The sequence below is a fragment of the Triturus cristatus genome, chromosome 4_2, assembly GCF_964204655.1.
Source record: "Triturus cristatus chromosome 4_2, aTriCri1.1, whole genome shotgun sequence".
Lineage (NCBI taxonomy): Eukaryota > Metazoa > Chordata > Amphibia > Caudata > Salamandridae > Triturus > Triturus cristatus.
This window is the reverse complement of record NC_140586.1, coordinates 391,854,096-391,873,724: the sequence shown is the minus strand read 5'-3', so window position 1 is coordinate 391,873,724 and position 19,629 is coordinate 391,854,096.

The window sequence follows — 19,629 nt, the reverse complement described above, 5'->3', positions numbered from 1 at the left end:
CCGACCAATTCCGGACTTGGCTGCCATGCGGGAGAATGACTGTATCCGGTGCTACCGCTTCCCCCAACGGTTGATTCTGGAGTTGACGGCGAGACTGGCAACACACCTGCAACCGCTGCACAGGTATCCTACGGCACTGACACCCAAGCTCAAGGTAATGGCAGCCCTACATTTTCTAGCCACGGGTACCTTTCAAAATACCATAGCTCATGTTGGTGGCATGTCCCAGAGCATGTTCTGCCGTGTGCTGCATGATTTCTTAGAGGCCATGTTGATTCACCTGGATGACTTCATCCATTTTCCTACCCCTGAAATGTTGACTGGGGTCAAGCGTGGATTCTATTCCCTGGGAGGGATGCCCCATGTCATTGGGTCCATAGATGGGACACATGTGGCTTTGGTACCACCACAGGCACAGGAGGTAAATGTAAATGTAAATGTGCAGATATTTATATAGCGCAAATCACCAACCGGTCTCTAAGCGCTTGCTTAGGGAACCCGTCCTGGTATTCCCCTGTGAGATAACCCATCAGGGCATCCACAAGGTGAAAGCCAGGCATCCCGCCGCGAGGGGCCATTGTGGAGATTAAGCAAGCTATTGCCCAGAGTCGCAGAGTGTGAACCCATGAATCGAGTATGCACTGGAGCGAGAATTATCAAGTCCATGGACAATTTATGGACTCAAGACCCAGCCGAGCCGGGAATTGAACCCTGGTCCCGGGCTGACCTCTGCTTCCAGGTCTGCCTACTCTAACCAGTGAGCCACACTTCTCCACAGGTAGCGTACCGGAATCGCAAGCACTACCACTCCATCAATGCCCTTGTGGTGTGTCTGTCCAACATGGTGATTTCACATGTCTGTGCTCGTTTTCCAGGATCAGCACACGATGCCTACATCATGAGGCGTAGCAGGGTGCCTGAAATGATGACGCAGCTGCGCAACGAATGAGCATGTGTTGTTGGTGGGTACACTCTGTCTGTCCTGTATTTTGCGTAGACTTCCAGCACGACCGCTTCTCCTGTCCTGCTTATGTCCATGTGCTTTCCATGTAGGGGACGCTGGCTATCCCAACATGCCATGGCTGATCACACCTCTCCGCAACCCCATCACGCCGGCCCAGCCCTGCTACAACACCGCCCATGGCCGGACAAGGCGAGTGATAGAGAGGACGTTTGGCCTCCTGAAGAGCCGATTCAGATGCCTCCACAAGACCGGCAGCGCCCTCCCATATGCCCCGGCGAAGGTCTGCAAAATCTTCATGGTCTGCTGCATGCTGCACAACATGGCAGTTGAGAAAGCTGTGCCACTCATCCTGGATCAAGATGACCAAGACCATCCACCCGTGGAGGACGAAGGGCTTGGCAATGGGGCTAGTGATGTGGAGGACGTGGTTCCGCAAGAGGACATCCGGACTCGGCTCATACGCGACTTCTTTGCTTAGTGGTGAGTACCAGTGTCTGAGTGTGCACGCATTGGTCCCCGTGTGGCATGTGTTGCGATGTGTGTCTCCACCTGCATGTATGGCATGTGAGTCAGAGGTGTGTGTGGGTGTGTCACTGGAGTGATGGTGCCAGTGATGGTTGTATTTCCCCAGTCATAATTGTGACCTAGCATGTTGTCATCCATACATGTGTCGAGTACATGCACATGCAAGTGGCTGTGCTTTTTGTGGCTGACTTCTTGTGTGTCTCTCTTCCCCAGGTACTTGCGCATGTTGTCTGCTGGTTGCATTGTTGTGGCACTGCTATTCCTCATGGACACGTCATCGTGTGCTGACTCAGCGTTACAGGCACGGACACGTTTGGAAGTCTCCTTAGGGTAAGGGATGCATCAGGGGTGTATTGGGTGTGGCAGTTGTTCACGATGTATGCACACTGCCCCTGTCGATGTTTGGTTCCTCTGCAGACATGTTGCATCACCATGGTACACATTACATGCAGCTGGGTACACCTGAATAGATGGTCAGACTTGTTGACAGTCATCAGTGATGGGATTGTGGAATGTGATGATGGCATCAATGTGTGTAACACTGCCCTCGGACACATATGGTTTGCATTGGCTTGACATGCTGTGGGACTTCCACATCAGCGGATCAATGGTGTATGGCAGGCTCTCCGTGAGCAGCTGGGGGTGTTTAGCTGTTAGCCGACACTTGTGTGCCAGTTCCATGGCTATCACGCATTTGTTCTGCAGAAGGGGGGTGCCAGTGTTGGACCCACATGTTACTCCACATGAACTGTTCATGTGTACTTCGAGTTGCCTCTGCAATCCCAAATACATGACTAATAAAGGTGTCCCTATGCCTCCAAGGTGCCTCTTCTCAGTCAATGCTGGTGTGTTGCAACGGTGCATCCGGCATGTCTGGCATGGTTTTCCGTGATAGTGGCTATGTGTCTATGTGTCGAGTAGCAAGATGCAAGCTGTTTGTGTGGGATTAGACTGTGTATTGTGCATGATGTCCATGACTGTGTGGGTATTGTGACATGTGCCATCCCCATGCATCCAACGTTGGCCAGGCCACCATTCTCTGCATCCACTGGACTCAATCTTGCAGGACATGGTTCTGCCACCTGTCTACACATACCTGGGTGCCCCCCAGGACACTCAACATGATCCCTGACCTCTGCGCATGACTGTTGCTGTACTCAATATGTCTGTCGGCGCGGTTTTGCGGCCACCCCCTCAGCTGGTTGGGCCCATCACGGGTGTATGGTGCTCCATGTCTGTCTTGCCTAATACACTGTGACCCATGTGTGTCCTGTGCCAGACTCAGGCCCCAGGGTGTGGATGGTTGAAGTCAAAAGAGAACTCAGGCATGTTTAGACTTTACAAGACACATGTAAGGTAATAATGCAACCAGCAGGCATCTTCTCTTCATGGTGTGACTTTTTATTTTAGTGTGGGGGGGTGGTTTGACATGAGGGGCTTTCCGGGTATGTGGAATCCAAAGTTCACTAGGGGAGTTGGTGTCCTTGCCATTTGAAATCCTCAGAGTCCATGCCACAGTCTTTGTCAACATTGGTCAGACAGTGACCAGCAAGGCCATGTGGCAGAGAATGTCTTTTGATGCTGTGCTGCTGTTGCTCCAGTGGGCCAGGTGCCAGGCCAGGTGTCCTGGGAGATGGTGCTGTAGCGCCGACCCTCACGGTCTTTTCCGTGGACGACCCGCCCTCCTGCGGGGACCCTCAGAAGCAGGCCGTGACGATGTTTGGGATGCTCCATCGGATGTTTCCTCCTCCTCCTCCTGATCCCTCCCTGTGGGTGGTGATGTTCTACGCCTTCTGGCACAGGGAGGGTTGCCCATGTTGTCGGCCATCCGACGGAGTGTACTGTGAATTCCCGTGAACACCGTCATGAGCTCAGCCTGTCTGTCCTCCATTCTCCGTTGGTGTTGCAGTAGACAGGCATGTTGCTCCGCATGTTGCTGGGCCTGCTGGATCTTGATCCCCTCGAGGACGGACACAACCTGGGCCATGCCCGTGGTGTCCTGCCGGTATGTGTCCAGGATGTTTCGGACATGGGAATATACCGGTTCCCCAGCCAACTGGTCAGGCTGGCGCCTCCGCCGTCCTCCACTCCCACCACCCCTGCCCACTTGCGCCTGGCCTGCCGTTGTGGGCACATCGGGTCTCCGGGACCCCTGAGGGATGGCATTTGCGGTGTTGCCTGCCTCCTCCTGGGTGCCCGGAGAACCTTGTCCCTCCTGGACAGACTGGCTGCTTTGTGGTGGTGGGGCAGGGATCCTGGGTGTCTCCTGGGATGTGGCAGGAGTGGGGGTGGTGGTTGGCCCCGTTGTACCTGACGCAGGTGCTGCAGGTCGTTGGACACCAGAGGGGCCAGGTTGGTCGGGGTCGTCCACAGAGTGGTGAGAGTCGTCGCTGCCGGTGGGATCGGCCTCCTGCAGAGCCGGGTCCTGTGAGTCTTCCCCTCAGTGTTGGGGGGTGAACCACGACGTTGACCTGTGTGTGAGAGAGACAATGTTAATTTTGTTCCATGCAACATCCATGTTTCATTAGTTTCAAAGTTGGAACATTTCCTCTGGGAATTTGGATCTGTCTTGCATTCCACTCACAGTGCACTTGTGCATGGGTATGTCCCTTGGGCACAGCTTTGGCGACTTTAACTATGTGTGGCACAGTCTTACTTGCTGCGTCAAGTGTGACTGCAGTCAGCAGTGGAGTGGGCAGGTGTGGCGAGCCGTGCATTGGCGCCTTCCGTGTTGCACTGTACGTGGGCACATGAAGTTGTTCCACACACTTCAATGATGCAGGTAGCTGTCGTTGTGCTCGTGCACAGGTTGTGACATGGCCCTGTGTTTTGCCATGGAGGAGAGGGGGGGTGCTGGCACTGGCCACCCTTGTCTACATGCACGCAGTCCACCTGCTGACGAGCAGACATTCCCACACACCACAAGGCTGATTTGCTCTCCCTGTGTCTCCCTCCCTCTCTGTCCCCCTCTCCCTCCCTCTGTGTGTCGGCCTCCTCCCTCTGTCCGTCTCCCTGTGTCTCCCTCCCTCTCTGTCCCCCTCTCCCTCCCTCTGTGTGTCGGCCTCCTCCCTCTGTCCGTCTTCCAGTGTCTCCCTCCCTCTCTGTCCCCCTCTCCCTCCCTCTGTGTGTCACTCTCTGTCACCTCAGCCCAGCTTCCTGGGCACACACTGTTAGCAGTTCTTTGAATGGCCCTTGGATTGTTGCTGTGAGTTTGTTTCTGATCTCCAGGCACCCATTGGGTGTAGTGTCTGTGTCTGCGCTGCTGCTGTGGTGGTGTGTGCTGCCACTCTTTCACAGTGTTGGCTGTTCATTAGCTGCTGTCATGTGCAAAAACGTGCCTTCACCCCCATGTGTTAATGCAAGGCGTCCGCCATTTGCTGGCAAGTCTTTCCTGTGTGGGGACACACTGTTTGTCTGCCTGTGACCTAGGCCATATGGGCAGAGGGCATTGTTTTCTGCTTCTGAGTTGCACTATGTGATTTTTGGGGCCCACCCTCCCGCCATCCGGGTTACCGTGTCATGTGTTGGTGTCTTCTGTGGCCTGTGACTTGACATTGTCCAGCTGGGTGCATGGGGCATGGTGGCGCCAGTGGCATGTGCGTGTTCATGGAGTGTGGTTGAGTCATGTGATAGCTTGGGGTGGTTGCGTGCCTGTTTGTGAGTTTGGTTGTGGATGATGTTCCCCCCATGTGAGGTGCGAGGGTCTTGGAGTCCTCCTAATGCTTCGACTGCCTCCACCGGCAGTATGGCCATCACCCTCTCCTCCCAGGGATGGTAGTGTACGGGTCTGCGGGACGGCCCTCCTCCAGTGACGTTGGCCTGGTTGTGTTCATCCGTCATCTTGGCTCGGACCCTCCTCCGCAGATCGTACCACCTGGCTTGGCATTCCTGCTTGTTCCTTCTGGTGTCCGCAACAGCATTCACAGCATCGACGATGGTCTGCCACATGGCTGTTTTTGCTGAAATGCTGGTCTGTCTGACCAATGTTCCAAAGAGGTGTGGCTCGACTCTGAGGATTTCATCGACAAGGACCTCCAACTCTCGGCTAGTGAACTTTGGATTCTTGTTAGTGGGCATGGTGAGGGGTGTGGGTGTGGATGGTGGGGGTGTGTGTGTGGATGGTTGTGGGTGTGTGGGTGTGGTTGTGCAGGTGTGTGTGTGAATGTGATGAGGGGGTGTTTGTGAAGGTGTGTGTGTGAAGGTGTGCAAGTGTAAGGTGTGGTAAAGCTTCTAGTATGGTGCTGTAGGTTGTCTGTGGGGTCTGGCAGCAGTGAGTCTGTTGCAAAGGCTCATGGTTTGTGTGTGTGGGCCCTTTTTATTGGTCCATTGGTGGGTGTGGCTGTGTTTGAACTTTGGGTGGGTGTGTTATAAGGAGTGGTGGTGTTTTGGGCCTCTGTTTGTTTTTGGCAGTTGCAGGTCAGTGAATGTGTTGTTTTAGTGGTTGTTGGACATGTTTAGTGGCTTTGTGCCATTCGAATGGTGTATTCTTGTGTCGTTTTGGTTTGTCCTGGTTGTGTACGTGCGTTTTTAGCGTGTGTACGGTGTGTACATGGGCCATTTTGTTGTACAGTGCTGTCCTTGTGTCTGGCTTGGTACGACTCGCACATGCGGTTGTGATGTTGGGGCCTGGGGTGCGCTCCGTACTTAGAATGTTGTGGTGGGGGTACGCTCCATGCATACGTGGGTGGGGGTACGACTCTAACGTACACGGGTGTCGATACACGGGGGTACGACATGAACGTAGAGGGGGGGTACGACATGTACAGGGGTGTACATACACGGGGGGTACGACACGTACAGGGGTGTACATACACGGGGGTACGACACGTACAGGGGTGTACATACAGGGGGGGTAGGACACGTACATGGGTGTACATACAGGGGGGGGTAGGACACGTACACGGGTGTACATACAGGGGGGGGTACGACACGTACAGAGGTGTACATACAGGGGGGGTACGACACGTACAGGGGTGTACATACAGGGGGGGTACGACACGTACACGGGTGTACATACACGGGGGGTAGGACACGTACACGAGTGTACATACACGGGGGGTACGACACGTACACGGGGGGTAGGACACGTACAGGGGTGTATATACAGGGGGGGTAGGACACGTACACGGGTGTACATACAGGGGGGGTACGACACATACAGAGGTGTACATACAGGGGGGGGTACAACACGTACACGGGTGTACATACACGGGGGTACGACACGTACAGGGGTGTAATACAGGGGGGGGTACGACACGTACACAGGTGTACATACACGGGGGTACGACACGTACACGGGTGTACATACAGGGGGGGGTACGACACGTAAACGGGTGTACATACACAGGGGGTACGACACGTACACGGGTGTACATACGGGGGGTACGACACGTACACGGGTGTACATACATGGGGGTATGACACGTACACGGGTGTACATACACGGGGGGTACGACACGGGTGTACATACACGGGGGTACGACACGTACACGGGTGTACATACACGGGGGTACGACACATACAGGGGTGTACATACACAGGGGTACGACACGTACAGGGGTGTACATACAGGGGGGGTAGGACACGTACACGGGTGTACATACAGGGGGGGGTACGACACATACACGGGTGTACATACACGGGGGTACGACACGTACACGGGTGTACATACACGGGGGTACGACACGTACAGGGGTGTACATACAGGGTGGGGTACGACACATACACGGGTGTACATACACGGGGGTACGACACGTACACGGGTGTACATACACGGGAGGGTACGACACGTACACGGGTGTACATACAGGGGGGGTGTACATACACGGGGGTGTACATACACGGGGGTACGACTCGAACGTACGGGGGCTGGGGGGGTGTTGGGCGCGTATGCAGGCACATGTCTCCATGGTTGCTATGGGTGTTCGGTGCGGACGGTGTTTTTTCCATACGGTTGTAACTTCTGACGCACGGGATGGATCGTGATTCCGCGGTCGGACTTCACTTTTCACATTTGTACGGTGATTCGTCCGAGGACGTGTCGGACACATTTTCCGACACGAGGACGTGTGGGGGATTATTCCCAATGCGATTCGTATGGTCTTTTTCCCATGCGAATCGTAATTGGCAATTTGTACGGCACTTGTACGATTCGTACGGTAAAAATACCGGATACGAGTCATACGGGGACATTTTTTACCGGATCGTAATTGGCACCTCTGTCTCTGGGTGCCAGATAGGGGCCACCTGGAACTTTGAGCAGTGTATATAGGTACACTCAGTCTCTGGGCATCAGTTAGGGGCTGCCTGGACCTTTTGTGTGGTACAGAGGTACACCCTCTCTGAGCATCAGTTAGCAGCTGCTTTAACCACTACCTTGATACAGAGGTACGCATAGGCCCCGGGTTGTCATATAGAGCGACCACCTTATCTTATTTTTTGGGGGGAAATTTGTTTTTAGGGACTGCTGGTTTCTCAACACTGGCAGTGTCTAAAATAGGTGACAGGTGTATTGTTTCTTTTTTCACTTGGATCACTGGGCAGTGACATTCAGTACACACTACCCCTGGGTGTGATATAGGGTGTAATTCGGGCAATAGGGGAAACAATTCTGACATTTTAGGCCTCTGCAACTATGTCCAACAATAGGTCTTCAATTATAGCACACTCATTGCCCCCTTACTCTGGGAAATGAAGAAGGCCAAAATAGGCAGTGAGGAGCTGGTCTGGACATCTGATATGCAGGAAATCTTTGACAACTAAAAACGGAGATATCTCACTCCCCCATGTTAAGTACACCAGATTATAGGAAGGAGTTCTACCTATTCAGCCACCATGACAGGCGAGTCATGACAGCCATTCTAACCCAAAAGAACCTCCTGGGACACAAACTGGTTGTGTACTGCAATGGGCTCTTTAATTTAGTCATGCAGGGCCATTTTCCATGTGAACAGGCCTTGGCTGCTGTGCCCTTTGTGGTTGATAAGAGCACCTCCATTGTGATAGGGCTAAACTAAACCTGTATGCAGAAAAAGTGGTGTCTGCAGTCATATAAAAGGGGAAGAGCATGCTGACTATGCAACGGGTGTTGGGGTACAAGCTCATGCTCTCTAGACCATCCCTAAATATAGTTTGGTGCCACCTGGTAAATCCTGAAATTTTATGAGCTCACAGAGGATTTGGAGACCAACAACTGTGCGACTTATACACCCCAGACGGGATCACGCAGGCTGAGGAAGATCCCATCCTTGGTACGGAGGTGCTGTTTATTGACAGGTCCTTCACAATAGACCAGGAGATGTGGTGAAGTACACAGTGAAGCTATAGAGATGGCCTCTGGTCAGGCTTCAGACATTGTGGGTCATTACACAGCTAGCTCTCCTCCCCTACATCTCAGCACAGGTGGCAGAGTTAACAGCGTCAATTGAAGACCTCACCCAGGGTTCAGGGAGGATGGTGCCCATCTACTCTGACTTCCAGTACATCGCCATCACTTTGCAGTCGAGCATAGGGAGATGGAGGCGATGAGGGTTTCTAAAATCAGACAGCACCCAGTTGTGGACCTGGAGTTGCTTATAGATGCGCTTACTTTACCTAAGCCTGTAGTCATGGTGAAGTTTGCTGCTCATACTGGGGACAAAGACTTGGTTTTCCCAAATGAATGAGTTAGCAGACCAGATGGCAAAAAGAGTCTCATGTGGGAAGATTCGTGAGGCTCACATTCTGCCCTTGCAGCAGATTGAGGAGAGCAGGCTATCACATGTCAAACCATACACAGAGGCAGCAAGTTTGTACCTAAGGGAGATGCAAGATATGGCCCCTACAGGAGAGAGGAAATTGTAACTGGCCTGGGGCTGCACACAGACAGCACACAATCTCACATATCAACACACACCCTCTGGGAAGCCTGATATGCTCTGAAGTCTCGTTGACATAGCCTACCTCAACTTCATCCATCCACACTTATGGCCAAAGATAACATGGTAGCGTTCCTCGTCAGGGAAGTGATACTGAGATGGGGAGTGCCCAACATCATCAGATCGATAATGGCAGGCACTTTATCGACTCTATGTTTGATCATATCTGCACCAACATGGGTATCTCTCACAAATTTGCCTGAGTATACCACCTACAAAGCACCAGAATCATTGAGATACTTCTCTAGAACAAGATTAGCAGAATTTGTGCCAATCTCAATAAAAAGTGGCTCCACTGCCTCCCCCTTGCCCTCTTATTACTAAGAAACACACCTAGCAGCGATCATCACATCACACCTCACCAGATTGTGATGGGAGGACTAATGGGGACATCCATCCCAATAACCTTGGCAAAATTAAGCTCTGAACCAAGCTCTTAGGTATTGGGGATGAGCTGCGCATGGACCTCCAAGAACTGACAAAGCCGAAAAGTTCTTAACCAAACCGGTTAAAGGAGAAGGGGAACCCAAAGACAAACAGCATTAAAATCGTTTAAAATTCACCATTTCCCTAAAAATCACCTCCTTCTAGCACCCCACAAGGAAAACCTGCTCACAGTACAACCATCGAGGCAAACTGTAAAATGTAAATGTCAGAGTTTTCAAACAACTGCCTAATTGGGTGTTTTTTCCAAGTTAACTTACAACGTGCAGTTCTTCTCCTACAGGTCTGCGATTGAGCTGAAAGTGCACATGCTGAAAGTGATGCAGTCTATCATCCTTTCGATCAAAGCTTTCAAAAGGACTTTCACAAGACCAATTGTTCAAGTTACGCAGACCACAAGTGACTTTTGAAACCTTTTTGTTAAGAGGCATTTTTTGCACTGCACCAAGACAAACCACCTCTGGGTGCCCAAATGACTTACATCTCCCCCAAAGATGATCCTACCATTGAAGACAATCCTATCCTCTGAAGACGATCCTACAGTCTACGAATGTTCTTTAAGTTACATACTTTTGTATCTTTCTACATGCTCTATTTGGCCGGGGTGCTCTCAAGACCTCCTGTCATGCATAACAATGCTGTTACCAGTAGAATCAATGTGAATGTACACCATGATCTAGGCATGCATAACTATGTCAGTACGAGTAAAGACAATGTTGATTTATTCTGTGACAACTGCATGAACGATGTTGAAAATGTGGGTAAAAATAATATCACTGACTGCCATATTATTTTCAGGAGATCAAATGAACTTGTGTCCTTGCTGTTGGATTCACCCAAGGTGACCTCCACATCAACCCTGAGTCAGAGATAGGTGGTCCGATAGGTTCTACGATCTCAACCCATGCCTATCAAGGGACAGGTCACAGGTGTGGTCTCACTTAGTCCAGTGACAAACGCGTGCCAAGGGAAAACCCTGATCTGTCATGGTGGTGTGCGCAAGCTTGGGACAGACTCCTTCTTGCCTCCCTCTTGTGTATAACTGTGCGACTGGTGGGATAATGTTGTTTAAAGCTGAAAACTACAACTCCCAGAAACCCTGAGAACAGTGTATCAAAAAAGGAAAATGGCACACTTGTAATCAGGCTATATAAGCCCTGCCCAGAAAAGGGATAGGTGCTTGACTATTTTCCTAATCCCCTGCATGTTGTTCAGGCCCCCAGGAGCAAGCAGGCTGTTTGCCTCTATATACCTTTCTGAGACACTCATCCCAATTGCAGGCTACAAGAGTATGTATGTGCTTTATTTCCCTTTAGCACATACGTTGTAAATTAGCAGGAGGCTAATTTCTTTTAGAGACCTATGCAACTCCGAACCTCGACCCCTGCTGGGCTCCCCTGCCGAGATATCCATTAATGGCTTTCCTTTGTACATAAACCCACTGGGAAGGCCTTTTCTAGGAAGTGGCAGGAGCCGAGGTGATTTTCTTCTACATTGCGTGTGAGCCAGGGAGCAGCAGGAGCTGTTTACTCAGTCAAATATTTCTTGCCTGTTTGCAAGGAAGCGGCAGGAGGCGTTTTATTATTGCATTGCATCGCGTGAGCCATTTATTTTTTCTTTGTTATAATGTGTTTTCAAGAAAGCGGTAGAAGATGTATTTTTATCTTATTTTTCATTGCATGTGTGTGCGAGGGCCTTCTTGAGTCTTTTTCGCATACCAACGCCAAAAGCAGGCACCTCTCCATCCGTAAATCACTTGCTCCAACAGATGGAATTTGGGAGGGATGCAGAGTATTGGTTTTCTTCATTTAAAGCTACGGAGGGGGTCACATCAAGAGCAGCAATCTGGATAATTGCCTTCCCCTTGAGATATTGCAATTCATTCTCAGAATTTCAGGCAACATAGAACTCTGGGCCACCAGAGATATGATTTACTTTTCAAATGGAGAAATTGTGGGTGATTGCTACAGAGTTCAATACTTAAGAAAGCTGTTTCCTTTATTCAAAGTCCATTCAATTCAAGATGTCACTGCCAAGGTCATGACGGACTGTAAGTCGTGTGGCATGCATGGTGATCTTTTTTGTTTCCTTCTTCAGCTTTTGGGAGTATCTAACACAGAAGGTTTGTAGAATACTACAGCGCTATCTGTTTCTTTCTCTATGAATTTTGTTTCTCTTTTCTATCCTGCTACAGGGAAAACACTTAACTGAGAGACGTTCCAGAAAGCAGTTTTCCACACTAGAAGGGACGCTGTGGATTAAGCCTTTCTTCCTCGCTTCAGCAGCTTTTTCTTGGTCGATCCTTTTCTCCTTTTACCCTGAGTGGTACCTTTTCAGGATAGCTTTGTTGTACGCTACTGAGAGGTAGCACGAAGTATAATCAGAGACTTAGCTTCATGCATCGCTCCCGCTGGGTAAAGATTCAGGTTAGTGGTTCTCCAAGTGATTACCTGACAGAACTGACAGATTGTGAAGCCCAAGTTTATAAACTGGTGTGATGGATACCAATACAATTCTCACTTCCTTGTTAGAATCGGTGACCACTCTACAAATAGAGGTAACTGCCTTTAGGGCTGAGAATCAAGAGATACGAAAAGAAATGGAATCAGTTAGAAGAGAAGTAGCGGGTATAAGTAGGAAGGGCAGTAGTCCTTATATTAAGGAGTGGACTCTGCCTCCTCCCAGGCAGACCACTAGGGCCAGTTCAAAACCTATGCTAAATGCACAAGAAGGAGGGAGGGCACAGAGTACAGGGTATTTCTCCCCTTCATAAAACGCTTTCTCGACCTCTACAGGAACCGCCACTCTGCAGGTCGTACAACCCCTGCAGATTCCCTTAGCACCACCTGAAAGGTATTTTGGAGATCCAAATAATTTCTGGATATTTCTAAACCAGAGTAGACTATGTAAACCAATGGTCTTCCATAACGAACAAGCTAAGACCGCCTTAATGATATTGTACTTGGGAGGAAATGCAGCCAGTTGGTCTATCCCCTTAATAGAACTAGACGACTCCCAACTATACAACTTTACTGACTTCTGTCACTGTACAGAGATGAGTAAACTATTTGACCGGAAGTCTCATCTTCTTTCATTAGATAAGGAATTGCTTACCCTAAGACAAGAATCACAGGATTTATTGACTTATATTACCTCTTTCAACCGTCTCCTAGTGGAAACAAATTGGCCCATTGAAAAACAGACTTCTCTCTTTTACCAAGGATTGTGCAATGAATTGAAGGATGTGCCGTCTCAAATAGTGCAATTGCCTCAGTCTTGTGATGAGTCAATCGAATTAACATTGCAACTAGATCATAGAGTGAAAGAACGGATAGGGGACAAGGCTAAATGAGATCCCAGATACTTCCTACAATGCCCGAAGAGCACCACAGAGGAACACCCCCGTGCGAGTGAAGGGGGTGGAACAAATGCAGATCAACAGCATACGAGGTCCCCCTAGCTTGGAGGAACATGACAAACGCCGAAAATTGAAACTCTGCTTATACTGTGGAAAGGGAGGTCATTTTATCAGGGAGTGTAAGGGCAGGACTAGGACCTCCGATAGATCAACAGTACAAAAAACCCAAGCTGTTGTCCATGGCTACAAACCATTGGAAAACTAAGCAACATGAAAAAGGAGATCCCTTGTTCAGATATCGCGTAGACTGAGATCTCACCCATTATTGCGAATACCATTCAAGAGTCCCTAGAGCATCTTAAAGTTTGTCCTACGCTGTGCTTGCCCCATACAGGTCAGCTGTGTGTTTTGGTCCTGTTAGATTCTGGGGCCACAGGTAATTTTATTGAGAGAAAGTATGCCTTAGATTTAGGGATACCTTGCATTAAGAAGTGCACTCCGGAATCAGTGAAGGCAGTTGATGGCACTGCCTTGGCCTCAGGACTTGTAAGATATCACACATAAGGCTTGGTGATGCAGTGCATAGAAAAACACTTTGAAAAGATACAATTCGATTCAATAGATGCACCCCAGTTCTGTCTCATTCTAGGGATACCTTGGTTGACGTTACATGAACAATTGGTGAAATGGATGGCCCGTAGTGTTGCACTGGATTCTTCGTTTTGCATGGAACACTGTACACAAGAAAGAACGATGCAATTAGGAACATGTGACTCCCAAGCTCAGTGTTTAGATACAGGTTGCAACGAACCACTGCTGTGTTATGCCACTTCGGTCCCTTCTGAGTCCATCAGTACCACATTGTTTTTAATAAATAAAAAGTGAGTCAACTTCTGCCACACAGGGAATATGACTGCAGGATTGATATTGTGCCGGGTGCAGCCATTCCATGTAGCAGACTATATGCCTTGACGGAGCCAGAAAACCAACACCTCTGAGAATATATTGATGAAAACTTAACTACCAGATTTATTCGTCCAGCCTGGTCTCCCACTTCATCCCCTCTTTTTTATACCAAAGAAGGAAGGAGGTTTAAGAAGGTGTATAGACTTCAGAACCATCAACAGGGTAATAATTAAGAACAGGTACCTGATACCTCTTATTCCGGTGTTGCTAGATCAGCACAAAGGGGCAAACATATTCACCAAGCTCAATCTGCGAGGAGCATACCATTTGTTGAGGGTTAAAAAGTGAGACGAGTGGAAGACGGCATTTAGAACTAAATTTGGTTTGTACGAATATTGAGTGATGCCATTCGGATTGTGCAACGCTCCGGCCACCTTCTAATATTTTATGGACAAGGTGTTATGAGGATTACTGGATGTGTTTTATATAGTTTATATTGACAAAATCTTCATCTACTCTCCTAACATGTGTCCCATGTTAAAGCAGTATTGGATCATTTGTTACAACATTCTTTATTTGCTAAACCAGAGAAATGTTTGTTCCATGTACCTGAAATCGAGTTCTTGGGATATATCATCAACACGAAAGGCTTGAAGATGGATGACAAGAAGGTCTTGGCAATAACACAATGGAAATCTCCTACGTGTATAAAATTTCTGCAGAGCTTCTTAGGATTCGCAAACTTTTATAGGATATACATAAAGGATTTCTCCAAGATCATTCAACCCATCACCAGTCTCCTCAAGAAAAATACTCAGTTTAAGTGGAAGGAGGAGGCAGAGGAAGCCTTTTAAGAGCTAAAAACGAGATTTACACAAGCCCCGATTCTAAGACATCCTGACGTTACTTTACCCTTTATCGTGGAGACGGATGCATCTCATTCTGCCTTAGGGGGAGTGTTGTCTCAGCGACACCCAGAAACTGGACAACTGCACCCCATAGCTTTTTTCTCTTGCAAGCTAACACTCTCTGAACTCAACTATAGCATAACGGATAAAGAATTACTCCCTATCAACAGAGTTTGCAAAGAGTGGAGACATTACCTGTTGTGGAGCACAACACACAGTATAAATCTATACTGATCACCGGAATCTACTGTTTTTAAAGACAGTACGTGCTCTCACTCCTCTGGAGCAACGATGGTCACTTTTTTTCTGATTATGACTTTATCATCAAGTATCGACCAGGGCCACAGAATGGAAAGGTGGATGCCCTTTCCAGGCCTGATCTTCACCCAGAACTAAGTTCCGGTCAACCCGGCGAACACCCAAGAGTGATTCAGGAGACAGCGTTTGTTGACAATGAGATCGCATTAACACCTCCTGATACATTCCTGGAAGAATTGAAAGGGCATACAGCATCTATCGACCAAGTTGCTTGGCACAGAGAAGAACCTAAGCATCGCAATCAAAAGACGACTACTTATACCATGATCAGTATTTGTATGTACCAGATATAAACTTACAGCAACAAGTCTTGTCCTGGTCACACTACTCTACGTTGGGTGGACACAGGGGAATACAGAAGACAGTATCTGTAATGGGAAGACAATTTTGGCGGCCATCACTATGCCAAGATATGGAAGGATACGTTAAAGAGTGTGCTGTTTGTATCCAAGGGAAGTCCAGTCATGCCAAACCGGCTGGTTTGCTCCGGCCTATAATTAATCAACAAGAACTGGTCCCCAGAGATAACAGGGAAAGGTATGTGTATGTAAATACTGATTAGTTCAGTGAAAAACAATTAGTTTTTTTAGGAAAGGCCTCACCCACCAACCTAGTTGGTGGCATGCTTCATCATCAGCCCCACCTGAGGCACCGAGTGTACCCCAGGTGTGCTGCGACGCCTGAACTACAGCGGAGCGTTTTTTTTTGTAAGGTGAGTGTGCAGTGCAAGTGAACTGCATGTGTAACTTAAAAACAGCTGTCCCAATGGTCCCAGATATCAAGTAAATTAGTTTAATGATGGGCCATGGGCACTATTAAAAGGAATTATTTAGTAATGGCTGCTTATTGTGAAATCCAATAAAAAATCCTGGCAGAGACTTTTTCTTAGAGATATGATATTGTTAGACCTGACAGCCTTGGAGTGGTATTCCCCCAAACATTTTGCCTGCTTGCCTCCAATTTGGCTGGATTCTTACTGTTGGCATTATGACTCTGTGACCTCTAACACTGCCAATCCAGTGCTAAAGTGCATGTGCTTCTCCCCTAAACATGGTTTGATTGACTATCCACAATTGGCATATTTAATTTATCTATAAGTCCCTAGTAGAGTGCACTAAATGTGCCCATGGCCTGTAAATTAAATGCTATTAGTGGGTCTGCTGCACTGACTGGGCCACCCACACAAGTAGCACTTTAAAAAATGTCTCAGGCCTGCCACTGCAGAGCCCGTGTGTGCAGTTCACCTTCCATGTGAATTGGACATTTAAAGTCCCTTGCCAAGCCTTAACAACCCTTTTTATTACATATGTCACCCCTAAGTAGGCCGTAGGGAGTCCATAAGTCAGGGTGCTGTGCAATTAAAATATAGGACATGTACTTTTAGGTTTTGCATGTCCAAGTAGTGTAAAACACCCAAATTTGTTTTTCACTACTGAGAGGTCCACCTCTCTTAGAAGTTAAAATTGGGAATTCTTAATTAAAATTATAAGCTGTAATTTGTGAATGAGAAGGAGTAGCTCTGTTTCTGTTCACTGACAGAATATGGAACTCAATAATTTAGATGAAAAAAATATCGAGGTAAAATTTTAGGGGCTGATTACGATGGTGGTGAACCTGCCACCGACAGGCTGTTGGTGGCAGGTTCACCGCAATCGTGAGGCCATTTTCCGCCTGTCATAATATTATGGTGGGTGGTACCGTGGTGGTTGGAAACTCAGACTGTCATGCATCCTATGGGCTCCTTGAGCTCGCAAGTGTGGGGGAGGGCCTCCCTATCCCTGAAATGATGGTACCTACCTGGCACCGCAGTAGGAATTGCGATGGTCCATCCCCGCCAGCCTTTCCATAGCGGCCAACCCGCCATTGAAAGGCTGGCTGGATGGACTTTGGGAGCCCGTAGCGGGACCCCCATTCCCGCTGGCACTTTGGTTTTGGGGGGCATATTTCCCTGCACCATGTGGCAGACACCACAGCAGCACTAGCTGCAATGTAAAATATGGGAAGTGTGACCGCTGTGGTGGCAGTCCCATTGCAATCAGCCATGTGGCACAGACGCCTTGTAGACTTGTCAGTCCCACTTCCTGATACGATGGTGGACGGACTGAAGTCTGGCCGCCATTGCAATCTCCTCATAGAATACAAAAATATCGACTCCCTATACTTAAACAGGCAAGTACAAAAATATCAACAACAAAAAATATCGATGTCAAAAATATAGTTGCACAAAATATCGATTTATATTTATGTATACATATATATAATAAAATAATAAATATTGAATATATTAAATAATATTTTTTTTAAAGAGTAAATTAGATTTTATATACATTTTAACAAATATAACACATAAACGTAATTTAAAAAGTTAAACACACGTACATAATAATTATTATAGAGAAAGTGTTGGATAGAAGAGGGTTAAGATTTACTATTCCCACTCCAGTCAGTGCAACAGTTGGCAAGGTGTTGGCTAGCAGAGGGTTAAAATGCACTATTCCCACTCCAGTCAGTTCAACATTAGGTAAAGTGTTTGATAGCGCAGGATTAAAATGTACTTTTCCCACTCCAATGAGTGCAACAGTAGGGAAAGTGTTGGATAGCTGAGGTTTAAAATTTACAATTTCCACTCCGGTCATTGCAACAGTAGGGAAAGTGTTGGATAGCGGAGGGGTAAAAATTACGATACCCAGTCCAGTGAGTGCAACAATAGGGAAATTGTTGGATAGCCGAGGAGTAAAAATCACTATTCCCAATCCAGTGAGTGCAACAGTAGGGAAAGTGTTGAATAGCAGAGGGTTATATTTTACTACTCTTACTCCAATCAGTGCAACAGTAGGGAAAGTGTTGGATAGCGGAGGGTTAAAATTTACTATTCCCACTCCAGTCAGTGCAACAGTAGAGAAAGTGTTGGATAGCGAAGGGGTAAAAATGACTTTTCCCACTCCAATGAGTGCAACAGTAGGAAAAGTGTGGGATAGCGGAGGTATAAAGATTACTATTCCCACTGCGGTAAGTGCAACAGTAGGGAAAGTGTTGGATAGATGAGGGGTAAAAATTACTATTCCCACTCCAATAAGTGTAACAGGAGTGAAAGTGTAGGATTGTGGAGGGATAAAATGTACTATTCCCACTGAAGTGAGTGCAACCGTAGGGAAAGTGTTGGATAGCGGAGGTTTAAAATTGACTATTCCTACTCCAGTCAATGCAACAGTAGAGAAAGAGTTGGATAGCGGAGGGGTAAAAAATACTATTCCCACTGCAGTTAGTGCAACAGTAAGGAAAGTGTTGGATAGTGGAGAATTAAAATGTACTATTCCCACTCCAGTCAGACCTACAGTAGGGATAGTGGAGAAGTAAGAATTAATATTCCCACTCCAGTCAGTTCAAAACTAAAAACAAACAAAATATTAACAGCAACAAAAAATATTTAAAAAACAAAATACATAAAAAAATATAAATATGTTAAAAATGTAAATAAAAATATATTTAATATTAAAAAATTAAAAAATTCAAATAATATTATAATGTTAAATACACATGATTTTCTACCCTGTAACACCACACAATTAACAACCAATATTTTTTTTTATATTATTAATTATTAAACAAATTAAAACTCATCCAATTTAATTAACTCCTCACACTTTACCCCTATAATCCCCACAATGCACAGCTAAAATTAAAATATAAAAAAAATTAAATACACAATTAAAACTTATTTTCAAATAAAAAATTAGTAGTATTTCACAACTAATTACAACGTAAGTAGAATTAATTTACACCCTACCCTTTACCCATATTAATGCAAAACCCACACACTAAACAATAAACAATTATCCTAATTAAATATCAATTAATTAACTAAGATTAATGATCAAATAATTATTAATTAATTAAACATAAATTACTTCCACCCTTTAACCCTATAAACTCCACAACTCGCACCTAAAAGTAATTACACTATTACCATAATTAATTGTTAATTAATTATTGTTAATTATCAATGAATTATTAATTAATAAAATACAAATTACTTCCCTCCATTTGCCCCCATAAACCCCACAACCCACGCCTAAAATGTATTACACAATTACCATAATTAATTTTCAATTGTTTCATGTTAATTGACAACTAGGGGTCTATTAGGATAGCGGTCGGAAAATCACCCCGACCACCATGGTAGCGGAAAAGGACCGCAAACCAGGACCGTGGCATAACCGCCGGGCCAATTATTATGCTATGCAGTCGAAATCCGCACGCAGCGGTACGTTCGTGGCCTTTAACATTGTT